This window comes from Meriones unguiculatus, chromosome 12, assembly GCF_030254825.1.
Source record: "Meriones unguiculatus strain TT.TT164.6M chromosome 12, Bangor_MerUng_6.1, whole genome shotgun sequence".
In the NCBI taxonomy this organism is placed as follows: Eukaryota; Metazoa; Chordata; class Mammalia; order Rodentia; family Muridae; genus Meriones; species Meriones unguiculatus.
Genome location: NC_083360.1, coordinates 95281080 through 95292088, shown reverse-complemented (window position 1 = coordinate 95292088; position 11009 = coordinate 95281080). Strand labels below are relative to the sequence as shown.

The 11009-nt window shown below is 41.1% G+C and overlaps 1 long non-coding RNA gene across 1 annotated transcript in view; it reads left to right on the top strand.

Annotated features, from left to right (window-relative positions):
- The first annotated feature begins 3175 nt into the window (after positions 1 to 3175).
- Positions 3176 to 11009, top strand: part of LOC132646676 (uncharacterized) — a 58861-nt gene continuing 51027 nt past the window's right edge. The window contains exons 1-2 of the long non-coding RNA XR_009584925.1: positions 3176 to 3301; positions 3463 to 3580. This is a non-coding gene — a long non-coding RNA (uncharacterized LOC132646676). The remainder of the gene's footprint in view (positions 3302 to 3462; positions 3581 to 11009) is intronic.

The following is an 11009-nucleotide window of genomic DNA, read 5'->3' as shown; positions in this document are numbered from 1 at the left end:
ATATTATATGATAATTTATAAGTGTATTTAAAAAAGTTTAGCTTATAAAACCTAAGGTGGAACCATGGTGGTTAGAAACCTAGGGCTAGAGAAATGGAATATTTCTGTTGGAATATAAATAAAGGCACAATGGATAGTGTATATCGCTAATCCCAGCAGTCAACTGAGAGATGACGGCAAGAAGATCTACAGTTTGAGGCTAGCCTGAGATATACAACTGAAAACTAACTTGAAAAACTTCCAGAATTGTTATGCCATATTGATTGTGGCTTGTAGTAAGCACTGCATAACTGAATTTGTTAAGAGAGTAGATGTTAAATATTTTCACCACACACAAACCCACACTGACACACTCAAGGAGGGAACCGTAGAAGATATGATAAGATAGACATTGTTTTGCAATGTTTATCAATACCAAAACAAAACATGCATACATATGCGCCCTTTGTGTGTGTGTGGTATATATATATGTATATAATTTTATCCCTAGAGGAAAGGAAGGTTGAGTAAGACAGAGAATTCTGCAGGAAACTGTGTGGATTTGAGGCTATGCATTCACTATGTTGTTGCATCCAAGGGAGGTTGGACCTAGAGGTGTCCCCTGCCAGTGCTCCTAACGACTCTGAGGACCCCAGAGAAGCCTCTCACCTTTAGCAACCGAGTTATCCTTAGGCAGCATACTTCCCTATGTAGTATCAGCTGGGGCTGTTCTTTGGCAGTCTGATAAGACACCAGGACTCTGTATAATGCTTTTCCAGAAAAAAATAAACAAGTCTGCTTTAAACACAATACCAATACTACTACTACGAATAATAAAAATACACTGACAAAATGATTGAATCCAGTTGCAGCCATTGATATCTGGTGCCTGTCAGCTTCTTCGTCTTGGGAGGGAAATAGTCTGGAATAGGCCACCCTCCACTGTGCCTTTCACATCACCAGGGACTTCTCATCCTGGCTGGATCTGCTTGCGTCATTGAGTCAGTCCTCATCACTGAAGGTTCTGTTTCAGAGATTCACTGGAGAGTCCCTCTCTTTCTTCTAGAGTTGAATACACCATTTGTAACCCAGGATTGTAGATTTAATTTTAAAAAAGGAAGTAAGTCCCTTGAAAATGTTCTCATGGCATAGAACTACTGCACAAAAAGTTTGTAGGAGGATCTGGCTCAATAAATTAAATATCGAGAGTCTTTGGTCATCAACTATGCATGACCTTGGCTATCCATTAAATTGGTACTGTCAAGCTCTAGGGGTTTCATTTTGTCATTTTGTTTTGTTTTGTTGTTGGCTTCTGATTATTATTGCTATTATTCTATATCTAGCTCCCACAAATGCAATTAGAAAAGAAAAGTCAGGCACTGGTTTCTTTCTTAAGCTTCATATTTCCACTAAATTCTTATGACTTCTTCTGTCCTCCAGCTGCACGTCCATCACTGAGCCAGGTGCAAGGACAAATCGAAGACAGGCTTAAAAGATACGGCTCCTGTCTGCAGGGATTTAGAGTGTACCTGGAAGAAAAAGGACTCTCGCACAATACCGCTGGGTAACAAAGAAAGGTGCTAAATTAGCTGCCTCCACCTGCCAGACATACTGCGCACATATTCAGTTCTCCTGCCAGTCTGGGAAGGACAAGACCAGAGCGAGCTGTAACCTGGGGTGGGGGGGTTGGCTGTTTTGTTTCTCTGTTTGTTTGGGCATTTGGGTCTGTTTACTTTGCCTGTGAGATGGAATCTCACTTCCTCTGTTCCAGGCAAGTTGAACTGCTGGGCTCTAGGCACCCCCCTCCTTCCTCAGCAACCTCAGTGGTAGGGCCATGGGTATATACCACTTTACCCATTATTTGAGCTGCTTATTAAGGAAGATGTGGACAGAGATGATGATTCCATCTTATACAAGAAGAAAAAGCAGGGGTGGGCCCAAGAGCACCAAGGAAGTCACTCATTTTGCTGTTGCAAGACTGAGCCAGCCAGCCTCTGCCACCACTGTGGAAAGCTGGTGGCCCAGTGACTACCCTGCTCTGATGGCCACAGCTTTCCCGGGGAGACTCGCCCTGGGCTCCCGCGTATCTCAGCGATGTAGCTTTCTTTAAGCATGTGCAGGGTTTGCAGCCCAGCCAGGCTCACCACCCACAAAGGAGGCACGCATATTATTACCATCATCATCATTTACTGCCTGCTTGCCTCACTTGAACCCATTACTCATACCATCCCTGTCCCGGGAGGAGTGCTGCTCACTCCCCGGTTCACAAACCTGCTAGTTGAAGAAGAATTCACCACATTTTAACTTTTAAAGTGAACACCTTCAAATGTGTGGAGGATTAGAAAGAAAAGGTGGTATTGGGCTCAAGCTCCCCGATAAATACACTTGCGTTTTAAGAGTTGGAGATGATTAAAGGTGTGTCAGTGTGCACTCACTGTCAGTGAAAGGAAACAGCTGATTTAGGAAGCAGTCTAACATCACTCCTGAAGTCCAGAGTTCCCCCCTGAGAACATGCTCTCCTGTCCTCTTGTTTCTCCCCATCTCTTTTCCTAGGTAGCAACGACAATCTGGGACTAAATTCATATTTTCTGAGGGTAAAATCGCCAAGTGTCTTAATGATATTTTTATTAGTTTATAATATGGCTTCTTAAAGAACAAGTTGAAGGGATGGGGGGGGGAGAGTAAACCAAAGGAGGAGGACAACAAATATTCACCAACCCATATGGTCAGTAATGGCTGTTTAATAGCCCTCCTATTACAAACCTAAGAGGCAGCAGTCTGAATTACCAGTAGAGTATTAATAAACAGGAATGAGTTAATAGAGCAGAAAGACCTTCTAGTGGAGCAGTGGGGGAGTTGAATATTCTTTTCTTCAGTCAGCTGTAAGTAATTACTGCATGGTGTGCCTCTGACTATTACCATAACAGAGCAATTGGACGTGAAGAATGGATAATGGTATGGACATGAAGGTATTTTTAGAATATCGGCAGTGGAGCAGGTAACTGGCCTACTCCAGTCGAAACCAGAAACCTTTAAGTAAGTTTAGGAAGACTTTTTTTTCCTTATGACATTTAGCCATGGTAGAATTTTAAAAAGATCAATCTAATAAATTATTTAAAATAACTTTACAAAGAGAATGCCTGTGATATGTAAATAAGCAGGCAGGAAGGGAAGAAGGGAGCGCCTGAAAAGCCCGGGCGGACACAGGCAGCTCGTGACTTACTGTAACTACATAATCACAGGTTTCCTCCCACTCCTGGGAGACGGAGCCTTGCCTGCCTGGATGCTGAATCTGCTTGACTGGCTCCCACTGGCTGCTCAGGTAAAAGTGAAAATATTCAAATCAGAGGAGTAACTATGATTGCTAGAGTTGTGGGCTTTCTAAGATTGAGTTAGTCATCCTCGGTGATTTAATGATGCATATCATTTATTTTAAAATATTGTTGCGGGGACGTTGAGTGAGCTGCGGCTCCTTTTTTGCAGGACTGTCCATTATGCGATGCTGTGGGGTGTGTCACGGGCTGCAGCAGGCGGAGTTACTGTCCAACGCACAACATATGTTCTCAGATGAAAACAGCTTGAGATTTCCATTCAGAAAGTGGTAATTTTGCAAATGCATACAAATATCATTTAAGAAATATTTTGTTTTTTTTTGTTTTGTTTGGTTTTGTTTTTTTTCCCAGGGTATAGGTCCTTCTTCTGCCTCTGGCTGCACAGGCCGATGCTGATTTTTCAATTTGCAGGTTTGTTAAGCATCATGGAATGTTGTGGTTCTCAATCAAGAATATTCTTCCCAAGTGGTTCCTAAGTCCTATGCTCAAAAATAAGCGCGTGTCCTCTTTGTCTCCTAGCAGCATGAGTTCCGCTGCACAATAGCAGCGCAGGGTGGAAAGAGGCAATGCCTGATTGAACCATCCTGGAGGTTTTTAACCTGCCCCTCTCGTGGGCTGCAAGCATTCTTAAGACAGGGCAGTGTGCTCTCCTCTGGCAGCTGGCATCTGACTATGGTGGTTAAGAGCCAGGACTGAAGCCTTCCTTCTGGTAGGTAGCACAGGAGATGGACATGGTGAACTATCTTGACAGCAGAGACCCAGAGGTCCCCCTGAAACGGAGGCACCAGTGATGAAACTGGTGGCCATGCTTCTCCCATCCCTACCCACTACTTGGAAGTCGATTTGCTAACAAATGCATGTGGAATAAACACCACCACGAAAACGGTTTTTGAGGACCCACACCATGTGCTTGAGCTCAGCTGGCTAGCATCCTCTGTCTCAGGTGGACACAACCTCTTTCTTACTGAAGATGTCACAGGGTGGCTTTCCACCTGTACATTTTACCTGTTTGGTTGAGGGATTTTTAATAGGAGACAAGGGTGTGTCACTGTCACCCAGGGAGAGCAGTGTCTCCATGTTGCTGGTTTCAAAGTGCCTTTATCATCTGTGAAAATAGAATAATAGTTTCCTTTTTCTTACATCTCCGGAAAGATGAGGACAAAAGAAAATCTGGTTAATTAAATGCAAACTTTAGACAAAATTTTTCATATAGGACAAAGATCAAAGGTTGTTTCAAGAAAGTACATAAGCCCACATGATTGCAGGCATTTCAAGCATTCAACACCTTTGTGCTTCCAATCTGATGGAATTCAAACACTTGTAAGTGGCTTTGCCTGTGACCACCTGGTGGAAGTCATGAGATTGCCCCATTTACAGTTTTCCATATACTGTATTAATTATAAACTTCCCAATGCACAACCCATACCTCTTTGGCTAGATTAGGATTGTCTCCTTGTTCAAAGGACCCACATATTTCTGAAAAAGGGGGTTCTACCAAGTCAAAGATTATCAGAGTTGTTGCTATTTCACATCTACACAACCCTTGCAGTAGCAAAGAATAAGAATTCTCCCAAGACTGAGAATAAGCAGAGAAAAGGGGCACCAGCTCAGTTTAAGTATGAGGAGTCCCTGGAAAGAAACATATTTGGACCTTTTTGTGTCAGGGACCACTGTTTCCCTTGTCAGTATGTGAGCTCTGAACAGTTTTTAAAGATAGGATCTCATTGTGTAGTCCATGCTGGCTGCACTCCCAATGTTTCTGCTTCAATCATTGAGTGCAGGAATTATAAGCATACACTCAATTATAGCTTGACTAGTAAGTCTTCAATAGGTATTCTTTATGTTTTTCAGGTGTCTCTATATGCAATGGTTAGGACAGATTACCATCTTACAGGACCTAGGAGATGAACTTCTAGACATTCTTATGTGTAAGTTTCTATGGTAGAGTTAGGTGGGAAAACCTAGTTTAAGTGTGGGTGGAACTCTTCCATAGGCTGAATCCCATAAGCTGGGATTCCAGGCTGAATCCAAGGGGCGCTGAGCTCAGCACTATTAGCTCTCTCTCTTTGCTTCCTTACTGTGAATCTAATATGACCAGCCACCTCAAACTCACGCTATGATAACTGCTCTGCCACAACAGACCATACTTTCAAAACACGACCTAAAATAAATCCTTGCTTCCTTCCTACAGTTGCTTTTATGATGTATTGGGTCACAGCAATTTTACGAAAAGGAACTAATACATCATGAAGCAATGTCAGTGAACCCACTTCACTGATTTCATGTTTTCCGATCTTCCTGTGTTCTCATTATTTCCCTTGTCCTGAGCTTATCTATGCCTCTGGGTCATTGCATTGTCTGTTCCCACCACCTGAAATGCATTCAGCTTTGTCTTAAAGATTCTGTTCTTCATTGTTTTCTGGGAATTATCCAAGCCTATTTGATTTTCTTCAGAGAATTTGTTTCAGCTAGTGTTCCTTTGCCTGTGGTGGCTTGAATCATTTCTGGTTCTTGGCTCCCTCCTCGCTGTAACATAGATGCTCCTGCTATTTGATCTTGTTCTCCATAGATTCCAGTGTTTAGTCCCCAGTACAGCAGAGTTGACGGGTCTAAGTACCTTTCAGACGTGAGACCAAATGAGAGAGAGAAAAAAAAATAGGTCACAGGGGTCATCATCTTCTTAATAGATCTCTGTTTCTCTGTCGGGACCACATTTTTCTTCACAATAAGATTGAAATAACACTTTTCAGCCAATTTTTGCTGGGTGTGGCGTGTGCATTGTCTCAGGTAAAGAAATGTTAGTTGCTGTGACAGGAACAGAAATGGTGTCTCACTGTCGCAGCCTTTATCTGAGTCGATCTCTTGCACCTATGCTGTCTCACACAGAAGAGCGTGCTCGGCCGGGAGACAAAACGTAACAGCAAAGTAAGAAGATATGATCCTAACCGACAAAACAAGACCCAGAAACTCTGTGTCCAGCCATGGTCATCTCCCTTCCAGCTGGTCCACCCATGAATGGTGTGGCACATGGATACTGGGTACTACAAATCAGAAAATTTACAGTTGGGATTTACAGTAGCATGACTGTGGGGCAAATACGGACGGTTAAAGTTTGTGTTTGTTTGGTATCTGCATCCTTATAGGAATAAGGGTGCTGTGGAAGGGAAATGGTTTTTCTCTTATTATTCAACCCATTTCAGCAGACAGAACAGAATATCTATGCACATGATCACTGAAGAGTAAATAATTTAAAATATATGTCTTAAGAAACTTCCAATTCAGTAGCATATATTAGAACTCTGAGCACATCATTTACTGAAAACTTCAGAGTGAGTTCATAGAGTGTAAAGAGTGTCCCACCTCTAAGAAAGGAGACAATTTGGGGTTGAAAAGAATATTCAAAATCGTGTAGAGTAGTATGGTATGTAGAAAGCTGTCTTCACTGATACAGTTAATCAGTTATTTTGGTTGAGAAAAGAAGGTTTTTGAGATATCATTCTACCCTTATCCATTCATTCATTCCTTTCTTCTTTTAGATAAGGTCTTGCATCACTGTGATGGCTTGATTGAGAAATATCCCCTCCAGGCTCATGTATTTGAGTACATGTTCTCACTTGGTAGTACTGCCTGGGTCTGTTACGGAACCTTTAGGAAATGAAGTCTTGCTAGAGGAAGGCGTTGAGGGTAGGCATTGAGAGTTTATGTCTTTCTCCACCTCCAGTTTGGGCTGTCTGCTTTCTGTGTGTGGAGGGAGATTTGATCTCTCAGCTTCTGATTCTGGCCATCATGAGATGGTATGCCTCCTGCTGTTATAAACGGTCTCTCTGGAACAGTAGGCCCAAATAAAGTATTTCAGCTACAAGCTGCTCTTGGTCATGATATTTTATCAGTAAGCAGCTGATAAGCCACTATGCCTTACCCAGACCTCTTGCTATGCTTTCAGCAAAATAGGTTCCCCATATGTGTAGAAATAAACTGACTTGGAGAGCATGCAGAAACTTTCATATCCCTCTTGTCCTGGTCACAAGGGCAAAGTTAAAACGCCTCTGGCCTATCTAGTTCTTCATTCTGATGAAAACGTTCTGACCTAGGAGGAACTGTGTTGTGTTTTGTGAGTCAACCTTGGAAAATATGGGTAACTCTGGTTTCATCCACTGTGAAATAGTGAGGATTCTTCAGATATCTTCAACAGGAGTCTTAGCCGCAAGTCAAATCATTGTACTTGATCTTTTAAACTGGAGAGTTCACTCTTTTTTTTTTTAAAGATTTATTTATTTATTATGTATACAATGTTCTGTCTGCATGTAACCCACACACCAGAAGCGGACACCAGATCTCATTAGAGACAGTTATGAGCCACTATGTGGTTGCTAGGAATTGAACTCAGGACTTTTAGGAAGAACAGCCAGTGCTCTTAACCTCTGAGCCATCTCTCCAGACCCAAGAGTTCACGCTTAAATTAAGCTGATGAGTCCACAGAACAGTTTGTTTTCTTTCTGGTCCCACCCAACTTATTTTCATATCCTACACGCTATATCAAATTCTGGAAGTGTGATGAAGCTCGTGCCACCAGGTGCCTTCTGGAGAAGACAGACATTCTTGGGAGATGAGTGGGGGGAGGGTTACTTAATGTTAGAGCTACAAATGAATATCATTCATGAGAATACATAAGTGGAATCACTAAATGTCAGAGAGGGATCAACAACAGTGGAATTTGAGTTAAAAGTGTGAGATAAAAATGGAGGTAAGGAGATCAGAGCACATATTTATTCTTATAGGAAGGTACCTCACCAAGCACGATGAACGCTTGTATGTCCCCAAAGGAAATGTATACAGTTGCCCACTGCATTGTATTGGCTAATAGTAAACAACCTGAAGGCTTGTTCCTGGAGCTTGATATACATATGTAGCTGCGGTCTCAAAGTAAAGAAGTGGTAAGGATCCTCCAAAGGGCAGCCATTCGGGGAAGTTCAAAACAGTCTACAGACTCAAGTGACAGGCCCACTTGTTAAAAATCAGTCCTTGTTGTCTTTTTTGGAAAGGTACTTGGACAAGAAAGGAGAAATTAAAAAGCAAGCAGAGAAAGTCTAGAATGTTAAAGCAAAACAAGACAAATTGTCTAATAAAAAAAAACAGAAGTGGAATTCTGTTTGACATTGAGAGGGTGTGAGGAAACAAGCATTTTACAAAATTCAAAATAAGTTCTGTGGGATGATTGACTTGACAAGATGTCTCAATCTCAAGGGCTCAGGACTGTACATGGTCAATTGAAAAGTATTTTGACAGTACAGAGCATTTTTAAAGGTATCTGGAAAATGATAAATTAAATTTCTGAAGTAAATGTATATATCGGGAAGTATTTACTTTATATTTGCCTTTTATTTTTTAATCCTTTGAAAATGTTAGAGCTGAACCATGTCAATAACATGACACTGCTTGCTCTTCTGCCTTGATTATTCCAATCCCATAGCCACACCCCTCACTGTCTGAAGATGTAGCTTTCTAGCAGCAAATCTTGTTTCAATATTTCCTAAAAACAGCTAAATTTTCATGTGTATGTCATTGAGGAAGAAAAATTTAATAGCAAAGCGTACAACCTTTCCAGACAGCTTTTCTTTTAAGACATGCAAATATAAGAACTTGGCCATGTATCTCTATTAACAAGGATCTAAATCACAGAAGCATAGATGACTTACCCCCAACTGAAATCCACAAAAAATTTCTTGTTATCATGGAATGATTCTATTTTCATTTTTATTTTAATCACTATCACTACTTCATAATTTTATTTTCTGATGTTTTTCTTTCTATCTGTTGTTTAAGAATGAACACAAAAGCAATGCCTTATGAGAAGGAGGAATGCTTTCAATGGAGTACATGCTATATTTGATCATCATAACCACCTAGGTAAGGGGAGAGGATAGTAGCAAAAGCAAATAAAGAGATGGACTCTTAGTTATAGCTGCCTGGCTTAAAATCCTACTCAACTTTGGAGCCTAGGACAGATTTTTCAGCAATTTTGGCACTTCATTTTTTGCCATTCATAAAAATAGATATATTTTTGTGGTAGGAGTGAGTGAGGGTAAGGAAGGCCCCAATGCACAGGACTGAACAAATAAGTCTATAGCAGGGAACTGGATATGTAATGAGAAGGCTACACTCCCCCCACTTGGCACAACTAACTCCAGAGAGAGACATGAGCTTGTCAAGAAGCTCGCCAAACTACTGGTGCCCAGCTCCCAGGAAGCTCCATGAGCTGTCTTCCTAATACTTCTATGAGAAACACAAACTGGTCTTAATGGGAAAACAAGAAAAAAAACTCAGAGTTGGGTGGGGAGGAAGGTGAGGGTGGAAAGAGTAATTGTGAGAGCTCTGGAAAGAGAAAGATCTAAATTTGATCTAAATTTCACTGAAATTCTCAATGAACTAATAAAATATTATTTCATAAAGAGAAAACATGTATTGAAGTATATTAACTAAACTGTTATCTGTCTTTCCACCAATGTGTTACTCTAACAATCTCCCCCAAATGTAATCATGGCTTTGGCAGAAACCCATAAAGTCACCTTGCTGAACATGTGGCAGGTCTGTCCCCATTTCCTAGCCAATTCTGATTCTAATGACATCATTAAGTGGTTATAAAATACTATAATTCTCATCCCTCTGATTAGCTGAATACAAACTCCTTATTCTTCCAGTATTGAAGATCAGGCTCTCTCCCTCTGCATAGGTCTCAAACAGCTATGGTTCACTCCTGTAAAAATTTCAAACTGTTAACTATTTTAAGAACTAAGCAAGAATTTGAGTGGAAATGTTAATACGCTCCATAAATCCACCACCAAAATTGGATTTATATATCTTGCTATTGATTTCCAGAAGTTGTTCTCTTTGGTTAGGAAACACAAACTTAGAAAAAGTCAAAATCATCAAATTGAGGATTTTCATTTGAAATTTTTTTTTAGATTCGAGAAACATTAGAACATTTTCACAGAGCTGTAGTCCCTCTTTAAAGTTGAGGTGCTGGAGAGATGAAGAGCTCTTACAGAGGATCCAGGTTAGGTTCCCAGCACCCACATGGAGTATCTCAAACTCTTGAACCCCAGAGGACCCAACCTCATTTTCTGATCACCATAGACAACTACATACACATGATACTCATAGAGTCATGAAAGCACACATATAACATAATTTTTTAATGGAAGGGTGAAAATGTAAAAGAAGATGTAAAATACACATTAAGACATTACAAATTTTACAAGTGTTTCTTAAAACTTCTTCCATTATTCCTCAGTCCTCCACTAATTTATTTAACAGGTTTAAGTCTGGCAGAAGTTGACCTTCTTATAACCAATACATAGTAGAGGTACCCACATATAAACGGCCTGGTGATGCCATCTATCTAGAAGAGGGGAGCACAGATTTTATAATCTGTAATCTACAAGATCCTGAATTTTCCTTTAGTCCCAAGGAGAGAAATCTGGAGAGGCTGAGCCAACCAGGCCTCCCATGGGACCCTGTGATAAAGGCCACAGTGCCTCATAAGGCATTCTGGGAGGACTTTGCAGACAAGGACTGATTGTACCATATGGCAGAGACACAGCATGCATCAGAAAAACAGATGGGGCAGAGACCCCTGGGGATTGTTTGGGCGGCTATTGGCCAAGCAATGGGGGAGTGAATCCCAACCTGGACATTCCA